We start from the raw sequence: 12,434 nt of genomic DNA, 5'->3' as shown, positions 1-12,434 counted from the left end.
TTGTCATGCATTATGTAAAACCCTTTCATTTTGAACAGCTTTGCATGGCAAGAATCCCACTCTTGGATTTTGTAATGTATTGTTAAAGAAGATATTTTTATGAGAAAAATCCCATTTTAGTGGTGATAAATCTCAATAATCCCAGCCAGTGCTGGACTTCATATCAAAACTCATGCTATTCATAGCTAGATTGAATATATCATGGTTATTAATTTTGGAAATGTTTGATAATGGATCTGTATGACAATCTTTGATTATAGTTATGAGTTGTATGGCATACCGAACTATCCAACTGAATTGATTTATTTAATCTTTGGTGCATGCTTGGAAACATACTTATCACTTTCATAAACACACCACATAAATTACAACATGCACTGCAATTCAAAAGTTGGACGCCTTTTTTTTATTATTAATTAAAATATAATATTTAAAAGATAATATTTCACAATATTACTGTTTTTACTGTATTTTTGATCAAATAAATGCAGCTTTGTTGAGACTTCTTTTAAAATAAAATCTTACCAACACCAAACTTTTAAACAGTAGTCTCTCTCTATCTCACACAGTCAAACACACACATCCCCAAGGATCCTTTCCTCAATGTCTTCATACTGTATTTCTTGTTATGTGTTTGAACTCCTCTATCCTGTCTCCTCGCCTAACACCAATCCCAAACCTGTCTTTCTATCACAGGTCCTCCAAGGCCCACCCCGGCCCAGTCGTTCACATTAGTGACAATCCTATGGATGAGGGCAAGGTAAGGCGATGCCTACACAACTACATGAAAACAAATCAACAGTTCCTGACATGAATAATTCATTTCCCTTACTTCACACAAAGCTCTTGTTTTTTTCCATTCTGAACTCCTAAGACATTTCTTTCCTACAGTGCAGCACAGTTCAGTAATTGGGTCTCTAATCTCATACAGCTTGTTAGCAAATTATGTTGTTTTTGAAAACAAATGATCGAGGAGATATGAAGGAGATGAACAAATGCTCCAGCTTCTTCCAAATACATCTTTTTAGAAATTCATTTTTACCTTCGCTAATTGCCAGCGCACAGTCAGAGGGGAGCAGAGAGACTGGCACACACCTGCTGGGGTTTTGCGTTTTTATGGATGACAAACTGTCTGTCTCTTACTCTGGCAGCTGAGAGCTCCTCATAGGCGCCTTTACAGTGACGATCCAGTCTCTCTCTCCCATCCCACTTCTGCCCCTGAACGGGGCATCGATCCATAACAGGTCCACTCAGTTCTTAATGGGTCTTAAAGTCCTTAGACACAATGTCCCTCCCTCTTGGCTGACAGAACTCTGACAGTTTATCAATTGATAGACTATCACTGAATCTTTAAAGACAAAGAGGTTTTGAACTCAGATGACAGGAAACGTAATTTTTACTTATTTCCTGACCACTCATTCTTATACATTTACAACTCAGGACTGAAGTTATAGAGCTTAAAAAAGCACCTTAAAGCATCTTAAAAGTCATACAGTAACTTTGTGCAGTACAGGATCAAATTTAAGTCTGAAAGAAAGAAAATTCACAGAAAAAGACAGGTTTGAAATTACATGAGAGAGTTTTCATTTTCTGGTGAGCCATTTCTTTCATAATAAAGGTAGAGTTGAATTATGGTGATAACTTGCACATTTCTTCCACGTTTTGAGCAGAATGTTTTGTCTGATTCATTGATTTTGTTGGAGAATGAAGGTTTGTTTTGGATTAACAATCAGAAAAAGGACTTGAATTTTCTCAAACAGCTATTTAATGTTTTCTTTGACGACACGCATCATTTACTTTCAGATTTACGTCACCACCTGCATGAACTCTCATCAGTTTACAGGTCAGGTTCAGCAGCCTCACAGCATATTTTCCTTCTTTTCTTGTTCCCCCCACATCTTTCTTCTTCTTTCAGCTCATAATAGGATTTGAGTCTGGGATCGTAGTGCTGTGGGATTTGAAATCAAAGAGAGCTGACTACCGGTACACTTATGATGAGGTATGTATTGTCACACAATGTTGTATTCCAGGCTCCTGTCGCCTGCAGTGGCACAAATGTGGAAATGCGTTGCACAAATATTCATGAGATGTTTTGATTTTAATAGAGGAGACTGATTAGATCTCTAAGTAGGCACATAGTCTGTTCAGCTTGGTGCTACAGCATCAAAGGAACATTGGTATATGAGAAGAATAAGTGGCAGTGTGTACTTTAGATGCTGCTGTAAGTTCTTCCTATTCTCAACCATTCATTCATATTGGTGTCTTCTTCAGGAATGTTCTGAAAAGTGGAGGGACACAAACTAATGACTCATTAATATTCCCCCAACTTATTTACTGAACAGCAAAGTGAGCACTAGCTATAGGAGGATTACAGTTTGCATGTTTGTTCAGTCTACTGTTCTTACTGGGTGTTGTTCTTAAAGCCATTAATTTATACAACATCATTTATTGATTCATTGATTGATTGAAAACAAACTTCTTTAAATATTATAATTTTCTCAAAGACTTTTTTATATAATTATTATCCAATAATTATTAAGACGAATTAACAATTTAAAATATTTTCCAATAATAAATTTTTTTTTTAAAAAAATCCATGGTGAATAGAAAGTTCAAAAGAACAACTTTTATTTAAAATATAACTCTTTTGTAACATTATATAATTTTACAAATGTATGTTTCTCTTGGTCAATAAAAAGCATCACTGCTGAGTGAAAGTACCACTTTCATTTTACAAATAAACTCCATTACAATAATAATATCCCGAAAAGTGGATGAACTTGGAAATTTGAGGAATGTCATCTTTCAGCTGTGCTATGCCTCTGAATTTATTCATCAATTTATTGGCCAAATAGCTTCTGAATTGGTTTTGAACAATTCATTTCAGCTTAAATGTTATTTATTTATTTATTTTTATTTTTTCCAGAAATAGTCTTTTTGTCTGAATGTCCTGGAAATTATTAACATGCATCTGAAAAGCCCCCATAGAACATAGTTAATCTGCCACTTCAGTTTAAGTTGGTTCGATGGCTTTTGTCAACAGTGGCAGCCAGCTTACATTAGTTATTATGATGAGCATGATGTGCCCAAAGCAAAGTGCGAAGGAATTAAAACTGACACTTTTTTCCCCCAGACATGCACATACACACACACACACATGCACATGTCAAACCCATCTCTTATTGTAACTCCCTCATTGGTGTGTTAGCGTATACGTGTGTTGTGTGTGAGAGTGAGAGTTTAATTTCTCAGAGGACAACTCATCTGTACCCTGATGAATGACTGTGCCTGGCTGGATGTCTGATTTATTCCTGCCTTCATTTAACTTGATTGATTAGTACAGCAGAGATAAATGTCCTACAATTCACTGCTCCATAGGGGTAGCAAGGTGTCATTTTGGCTCAGCACAGAGTCACGCTCGTACCATGAAACCCTATTGTCCATCAGACCCCCCCCCCCCCATATTGCCTTACTGTTTATAATTTTGAAGTAGAGACCAGAAACGGCTCAGACAGGTTGATCAGACTGTCTTTAGTTATGCAGATGTTGCCTGGGAACCTTTTTATGTTTGAAGGGGTCACAGAAGTGCAATAGACAGCAGAATTAACATCATATCAGATCATGGGAAGCTATTAGTGCTGAAGGGGTCACTGAGGTGCAGTGAGCAGCAGAATTAGCACTGAGGCGGTAAGGAGCTATGCTGTTATAGATGGATGGAAATGCTGAAATAAGGGTAAGGAAAGGATCAGTGCAAGCAGCATAAAGGACATACTGTATGGATAAGCAGTTTCTGTTTAATAGAGATTTTAATAATCTTGCTTTCTCCACCTTCTTTTTCCTCCCCTTCTCCTCTTTCATTTAATCATTTTTGTGTGCGATATAGAGTGAGATATAAATAATAAACTACATTTTTCCTAGCATCTATACAAAGTTCTGTCATAAAAACAGATCTAGATTGGCCTCAATCTGCCCAATCTACCAGTATTCACATATACCTACATGGTGCAGCTGATTGGTTTCTGTTGAATTAACAGCCAATGAGCTTGCTGCTTAATATTCAAATACTCGACCAGTGTTTTCTGTAGCAGTTTGCAGAGTGCTTGCAGAAACCCTTCACCTTCCCCAGCTCCACCTGTATTGATCTCCTAAAGGTAATTTTTTTGGGCATTTTTTTTGTCTTTATAAAGATAGGACAGTGTAGAGCAGGCAGGAAGTGAAGTGGGAGAAAGAGAGGGGGTGGGATCAGGAAAGGTCCTTGAGCCGGGAACGGAAATTTTTTTTCCTGACCATTTTATTCTCCATCACTTCGAAAAGTGATAGTGGATTGGAACAAAATGGATTGTTCAACTCCCTAACTGTAAATATGAGCAACAGTAATATTGATAACAAGCACTTGCTGTAATTAACATATGCTTTTTTTATATGTATGCACATCTACAGTAGTCTTTTTTGGAGAAGATGGCCAGCTGACCTTGTTCCGGATGGCTTGACGTTCACTGCAGGAATGATGTGTTTTTGTGTGTGTGAGGGCAGTGGCAGCAATATTTTTGGACTGAAGAGGCGGGATGTGGCTGCCTGCAGTAAAGCTAGCAGACCTCTTTAGCTCTAATTGGGCCTCTGTGTGCGTGCATGTGTCAGAGGTATGACAATGTCACGGTTCCCTGTCTCTGTGGGTATCTCCAAGAGTGTGACGAAGAGAGAGAAACATATAGAGGATAGAGTAGAGGGGAGCTAGAGGTCCTGGTATCTTTAAGGTGTTGTTAATAAGGCAGGTGGCTTATCCTTCAGACCTTTCTCAAGCTGACATACACACACACATGCATACAGTTATCCTACATGTCCTTGTCACTGTATGAGTATAATTACAAGTCAGAAACTATGGAATACTAGTGTACTGCAGGGTATGCAAGGATAAAACCAACAAGGTCTATAATGTAATCTAGAAATCTATTTGTTAGGCCTATCCTTCACATTTATGAATTTTAGGAATCAGCCACTGAAGTATCACTAAAGATAATGATAGTAATTAAAAAAAAGGAACTGTATACTGATCAATCACTAATCTGAATATGGGTGTCTATATTTGATTTTTTTTTAATGTATGAGACATTATTAAAAATAAGTATTATTCCCACTTGTCTGCATGCACATTTCCACAAGTGCTACTCAGTTTTTGCATAATAAAATGGGTTAGTTTGCATTTTTATCTGATTCTTGTTATAAATCATAATAGTCTGGTCATATATTGAAAAAAATCATGGACAATCTTAAGATACTTGCCGTTTATTCATCAGGAAAGTTCTGGTCAAGTGCATTCCTTAATGGGATAGAGTATTCCATGCCATATTCTGTTGCATGTTTTGGCAAATGTATTAGCCCCTTCAGGTAATCCATGCATTCAAAAAAAAATTACATTCTGGCGTATACTATATTCTGCAGAAATGTAAATGTATGTAATGCAATTCTGAATAGTTTGCTTCAAGCTTCATTGGATGTCATTTGTTTAGTAAAACACATTTATGATGAATAATTGTGTTCCACAGCCATTTGTTCTGTACCTTCAGAACATATATTATGCAAGCAATATAATCCTTCCTAATCGTAGTGGGGTGTTGTGAATGTAGTTGTGCTTCAGCATATTATTGTGTGTGTGGGTGCGTCTGTTCATCTGGCTCCTCCTCTCTGGATGCTCCTGTAATGATGTTGCACTCGGTTCATTGATTAGTTAGGTCTGCTGAGGTTCGTCCCCACTGTCTGCTGGAGACAGAGATAGAGCCGCCATCATTATGCTAAACAAGAGGAGACTGCGCTTAATTAGAAAATAATGAGAACTCTCTTTCAGCCTTCTTTGTGCTTTCACTGGCTCCCTTTTCTCTCGATACATCAGTCTCATGCTGTGCATTCTCTCTCTTTCTCTTCCCCTTGATTCAATTCTGTTCTATTCATTGTGCTATATTGGCCTGACTGTTTTCCCCATAGTATTGCCAAAGCCTTCAGTCAATACAACAACAGTACAAAACAAAGCTATATAAAGAAACAAAGCTACTGATGTGCAACAAAGGAATTATGGAAAGGTTAATATATGTTCCAATATGTTATGCTCCAATACTGTATATATGTTCCAAAATTTTCAATAAATGGTGTTTTTTTAAACTTTCTATTCATCAAGAAATCCTGAAAAATTCAAAACATCACACGATATTAAGCCTCACAACTATTTTCAACACTGATAATAATATAAAGTGTTTTTGAGCACCAAATAAGCATAATATGATTTTTGAAGGATTATGTGACACTTAAGACTGGAGGAATGGCTGCTACAAGTTCAGCTTTGCCATCACAAATATCAGTAAAATATCAATAATAAATATCAAAATAGAAAAAAAGTAAACTGTAATAACATTTCACAATATTACTGTTTTTACTTAATTTGTAATCAAATAAATGTAGCCTCGACTTAAAAAAAACATTACAGACCCCAGCCTTTAGATTGGTAGTGTATATCAAAGTTATTAAATAATGTAGCTAGTTAAGCTAAAAAACTGTTCTATTAAAAAAACAACAAACAAAAAACAAAACACTAGTTCTGATTGTAAATAGCTGGCAGAAAATATGATGTGATTCCAGAAATATTGCCAGAGGATATGTAACATTCTAGATTTTATCAACTCTACTTAATCAATAAAATAGCTTAGCAACATTATTTTAAAATCAGCTACTTTTAAAAAATTAAATAACACTTGGGTGTAAATGTGACTCCCCTCCTCATGTTTTTCTGGATAAAGCTGCAACAAAAAACCCTGACGGTTTAAAAAGCATGCTGCAATCCTACTGTTGTTGTTGCACCCAAAGCCACAGATGCAGATTGTGTATAACAGACCTACTAGCTTCACTATTTGTAGCAACCTTATTGATGCTCAACACCAGAAAGACAGTCTTTCTTTATATCACTTATCCCAGCATGCCTCTTGATTCAACCTGGGTAGACCTGACGTATACCCCTGGGTCATGTTCTTGGGCATTACCGGTGTGAGTTACTATTAGGAAATCTCCCATTGAGTTGCCTCTCCCCATGCAAGCATTGCTAACCTTTGTTTCCTGCTCTTTTTCCTGTCTTGAACTGTCATTCTCATTCACAGGCGATCCATTCGGTGGCCTGGCACCACGAGGGGAAGCAGTTTATCTGCAGTCACTCAGACGGCACCCTGACCATATGGAATATAAAGTCTCCAGCCAAGCCCGCACAGACAATCACGCCACACGGTTAGTGATCTTTCCCTTTTTCTGCCTCAAACACACAAACTCATTTTCTTCAAATTCATATTTTGTCAGGATAAGGGTTGCGAAATTAATTGCTCTTGTGTCTATTTCAAAAGGTTGTATCACCTCTTTCAAAGACTTATTAATTCAGGATTGTCATTTGATTTTTCTCCCCCTCCTTCACAAAGCAGCTTAAAACAATCACCTCCCCTTCCCTGATTTCCATTTCAAGTGAAGCTTTAATTTTAATTTTCATTTTGCTCCTACATGGAGACTGCCTGTGTTGTGGTCTTTAGTGATGAGTGAGGTGAGGTCATGCACTTCCTTTTGGTGCACGCCCTTGCCTGCTCTATAGAAGATACTCCATTACGGTCCGCTCTTGATACAAGAACCCCATGAGAGGAGAACATCAGACAGCCAGATTTAGAAACAATTGGGAAAAGTCATAAAATATTGTCAGAATTTTGGTATTTTCAATCCATAGGCATTAGTAGGGTATGTTTAGGGAGGAATTAGCCCCGCTGTCTTTAACTTAGCCACATTAAAAATCTTAGACTAATCTGCTCCATTTTTCTCTTTTTTCTCTTATTTTAATTTATGTGTATTTAAATATATAAAAAGCAGCACAATTCTTTAAATTTATTTATTAATTATTTTAAATGCAGTATTTGAGCTATTTGCTCATAAGGCAATAATATTCATCTGAGCCCAACTAAAGACCGAAATCCTGGAATCACCCTTTTTAGTTCAAAGATTTTTTGGGAAAGTTACCATTTTAAGGATGGTCATTTAACAAACTGCTTTGGAGGAGAAGAAAATTACATTAATCAATATGTTTCATAGTGAACATTTCTGTTTGTTATGAAAGTACTTATGTAGTTCTTCTGTGACACACTTCCTGTCTGTGGGAGAGAGAGGCTCTTTTCCAAATAACACCTTCAGCCTCTGCAGCCGTCTACTCTTTGGTGACATAATTCTTGATAGAATGTTGGCTGTAAAGTCTCCTCCTAAAATGCCAAATGACAACTTCAGTCTTTTAAGTTTTGAAAATGTACAGGAAGTTCTGTGGCTTTACTCTATTGGATATGAAACCTGTTTGCTAATACACCCCTGTTTAGAAAACTTCCTGTTTCAATTGGAAATATGTGAATGGCTTCATGCTTGTCAGATGATTTAATGGGGTCTTTAGTCTTTTAAGTCCACACCAAGTGTACTGTTTGGGCCAGAATCAGACTTATCCCGAGTGATTTCTAACCTCTTTTTCTGGCTCTGTTTCAGGAAAGCAGCCTAAAGATGGAAAAAAGCCAGAGCCTTGCAAACCCATTCTTAAAGTAGAGTACAAGACCACGCGAGCAGGGTAAGTGCACATATGCAGCAATACATTTTTTGTTTCTCCTGGCCATCTTAGACCATCATGAATGGTGGTCCAGGCTGGTTTTGCTGGTCAAGCTGCTAAACAAGCATAAGTTAAACTTTTCTAGCGAAATGTTGTTTTTAAATAAATGTGGAGTCCAAAAGTCTGAGACCACATTGAAATATGGAATTAAAAAATTAATTTCAAGCTCATTTAAACCTGGAAGTAAATAAAAAGTTACAATGTAAAATAAATAACAAGTACTTAAGATTCTGCAGGATTTCTAGGTTACAACCAAATAAACAAACTTGTGGAGCTCAAGTGCTTCTTATGTTAAAGGAAAAGGCATTCTAAAAGACATTCATTTCAGCTTCTCACTCAGATTATTATGCAAATAATCTAATTTGAGGAAAATACAAGCACAAACTTTCCAACTTTTGACTTATCTCACTGTACGGTATATGTTTGTGTTCTGAACAGGGATCCGTTTATGATCTTCTCTGGTGGTTTGTCATATGACACTGTTGGTCGACGGCCATGCTTGACAGTAATGCATGGAAAGAGCACGGCAGTACTGGAGATGGATTATCCCATTGTAGATTTCCTCACCCTGTGTGAAACGCCATATCCTAATGGTATGTAGGCCGATTTACTCATTAACAGCACCTGCTCTGTCCCAATATTGTTGGAATAAGTTCTCAGTCTTTTTATCTCATGCCAGTTCCTCTCTTTTCATTTTTTGCTGACATTTAAACCTTTGTTTTGTTGGGTTCTTCTATTCTTTCATGTTCTTTGTAGATGAGCTTGGGCTCTCCCAGTGGAACTGCTGCCTAGTAATTACATTTTACATCACTTTTTTTTTTTTTTAAAGCTCCCTCTATTCATAACATCCAGTTCTGTGACTGCATTAGTTTATTATTGGCGTAGCCATTTGAATAATTTATCACTTTGGTGGCTATTTCTGAATAGTAAGTGTTTTCTTTTCTCTCTGCAGGCAGCTGTAGCAAAGGCTGATAGTTTGTTAATAGTCTGTCAATAATTTGCTGCTGTGAAAAAGAGAACATTAAATATACTTATTATGAGTTCTTTGAAATACTTGATGCTCTGATTGGCCAGACTCAAACTTTTTTTTTTCCCCTAAAATGTCTTTTGAGCTAAATTTCAGCAGTGCTTTTGAACATTACTGATATAAATACGAAATAGAGGAAAACGTGAGTTGTTCAAGACAAGTTTTTTTCTTTTTCTTTTTTGAAAGAAATTAATACATTTATTATGCAAGTATGCATAACATTTAAAATAAAGAAGTGACAATAAGCACACTGTTTTCTATGTTATGGACTTTTTTTCTTAGTGAAAAGCTGAGTAAGATAAATTAAGTTCAACTCAAATCAATATTTTAGTCACCATGATTTGAGTTGGGGTTTATTTTGAGGTAATGAAAAGCTGACTGTACTTTATCCCTTACATAACACCCTGATCATATCACATACTTTACCTTGTGCATGGTACTGGATTAAAAACATTTTTATTTCTTGTGATTCACCTTGCTTTTACAGATAATCATGCAGTTGTTCTTACCTAAACAAAGCATCTGTGTTCCTATATTTTTATAAAAGGCTTAACCGTTTTGTTTAGAATTTGCATTAAGCCAAACTGAGAGGCAGTGAAGAATACAGAATAAATGGGAACAGTGTTTACTGTGCTGCTTGCATAACAGTGCCTGGCTCTGTATGTTGATTAAGCTATATTTGAAGTGAGACGTCTTTGGTTCTGACTCATTATTGAGACATTTAGGAGGTTCAAACTTATGCAGTGACGTCTCTAGTCATAACTTCAATGGATCAGGCCACTTAAATATGATGCATACTTTATTATAAGTTCGTGCCAGAATGGGTGCCATTTACATCTCTCATGTTCATATACTACCAAGTCTTATTTTCACCAAGGCTGCATTTATTTGATGAAAAACAGTACTGTGAAATAACGTTATAATTTTGAAATAACTGTTTTGTATTATATTATATTTTAATTTGCAGTTTATTCCTGTGATGTAAAAGCTAAATTTTACTCCAGGCATAAATCAGTCTAGTATGCTGATTTGGTGCTAAAGAAACATATCTTATTATTATCAGTTTTGAAAACTGTTGTTTAGGATTCTTTGATAAATATAAAATTCAAAAGAGCAGCATTTATTTAAAATAGAAATTTTTGGTAACATAAATGTTTTTACTGTCACTTTTGGTCAATTTAATTTCCCCTTGCCAAATCAAAGTATTAATTTCTTTAAAAAAATAAATAGCCGTGAATGGTATTTGTAAAAATATGTGCATATATTAAAAAATTACTCAAACATGTAGCGATTTATTCATGATTTTACCCATCCTGTTTTCATTTCTCTGCAGATTTTCAGGAACCATATGCTGTAGTGGTCCTCCTCGAAAAGGATTTAGTTGTTATTGACCTTGCACAAAATGGGTATGTATCACCCACAGCATTTGCATCATATTTGTGTCAAACATGTTTGACACCATCCCTTTTCCACCACAGTATCAATCTTATTTTTTAAACTCTGATGTTTTTCAGTTACCCTATCTTTGAAAATCCGTATCCCATGATGATTCACGAGTCTCCTGTGACATGTTGTGAGTACTTAGCCGATTGTCCTGTGGACCTCATACCTGCACTTTACTCTGTTGGGTCTCGCCAGAAACGACAGGGCTACAGCAAAAAGGTACAACAGCATGCGCACACTCATTTAAAGGTGCTAATCGGTTAATGATGTCTTTTAAATCAAAACGTCCTGCCTACACACATGCACCTTGGCTTTTGAGTGACTAGATTACAGTCCCTCGTGAATCCCCCCGTTGCCCTATGCCTGCGTGACTTCAGGCCCCTGCCGTGCAGCACATTGTGTCCTCAGACTGTGTGGGTCAGAGACAAAGGCAGGCGTATTTATGGGTATGAAAGAAATCATGACCTCTCAGCCAAGACTGGAGTGCGGTGTGTAAGTTGTGGGTCTGTCTCCCACAGGGAGCAGGTTAACTCAGACGGCCCACTTTGAATCACAGCACTTCTGAATACCTTTGAATAAACTGCTTCAGCTTCCACGCCTCGTGAGGAAATGCTTTCCTATAGAGTCTCGCCAGCCATTTAATAAAGGTTCCACCCACGTTGCAGAAATGTTTTGTGGCTGCCAGTGCAAGCCACAGTCATTATATTAAGAGTACGCTTACTAAAACTTACAAATTGGCAGATTTCGTTTTATTAAGTTTCCCAGGAATGCTCACATGCTTTAGGGCAATATCTACTAAATTTCCTCTATTCTCATATGTCGAGAAATGTTGGATTTATGTGGTTAGTTTCATGGATTAAAGTGCTTTTATGTGGTTCTGTTGTTCATCACAGGAATGGCCTATCAGTGGTGGAAACTGGGGCTTGGGCACACAAAGCTACCCTGAAATAATAATAACTGGGTAAGAGCAGTGTGCACTTGTGTGTGAGCAAGTGAATGTGTGTGTATGCTCTGTTCTCTCTTGCCATTCGTAGTTCTGCTGAAATGGCAGAAATTGCAAAAAAAAACCTTAAATGGAGTAAAAGAAGAAGGCAGGGTATAAGAAGAAGGAGGAGGAGTGCAGAAGAGAGAGTAATGAGCAGGACAAGACGGTAGCGAAAGGGAAGTATGACAAAAAAAGTATGCATTTTCTGATGTACCGCCCATGGGATGACAGAAGCTTTTTTCGCTTTTTTTAGTGGGTTTGACAGCAGTGGGAAGAGCACTTCCTCTCATCTCTAGACTAGCTTTTATCTGACATAGAAACTT

The 12,434-nt window shown here is 36.9% G+C and overlaps 1 pseudogene; it reads left to right on the top strand.

Annotated features, from left to right (window-relative positions):
• Positions 1 to 628: 628 nt before the first annotated feature.
• The window catches only part of LOC122140992, a 31,986-nt pseudogene continuing 20,180 nt past the window's right edge, over positions 629 to 12,434 (top strand).

The sequence above is a fragment of the Cyprinus carpio genome, chromosome B20, assembly GCF_018340385.1.
Source record: "Cyprinus carpio isolate SPL01 chromosome B20, ASM1834038v1, whole genome shotgun sequence".
Taxonomy (NCBI): Eukaryota; Metazoa; Chordata; class Actinopteri; order Cypriniformes; family Cyprinidae; genus Cyprinus; species Cyprinus carpio.
This window is presented reverse-complemented; position numbering and strand designations above follow the sequence as displayed.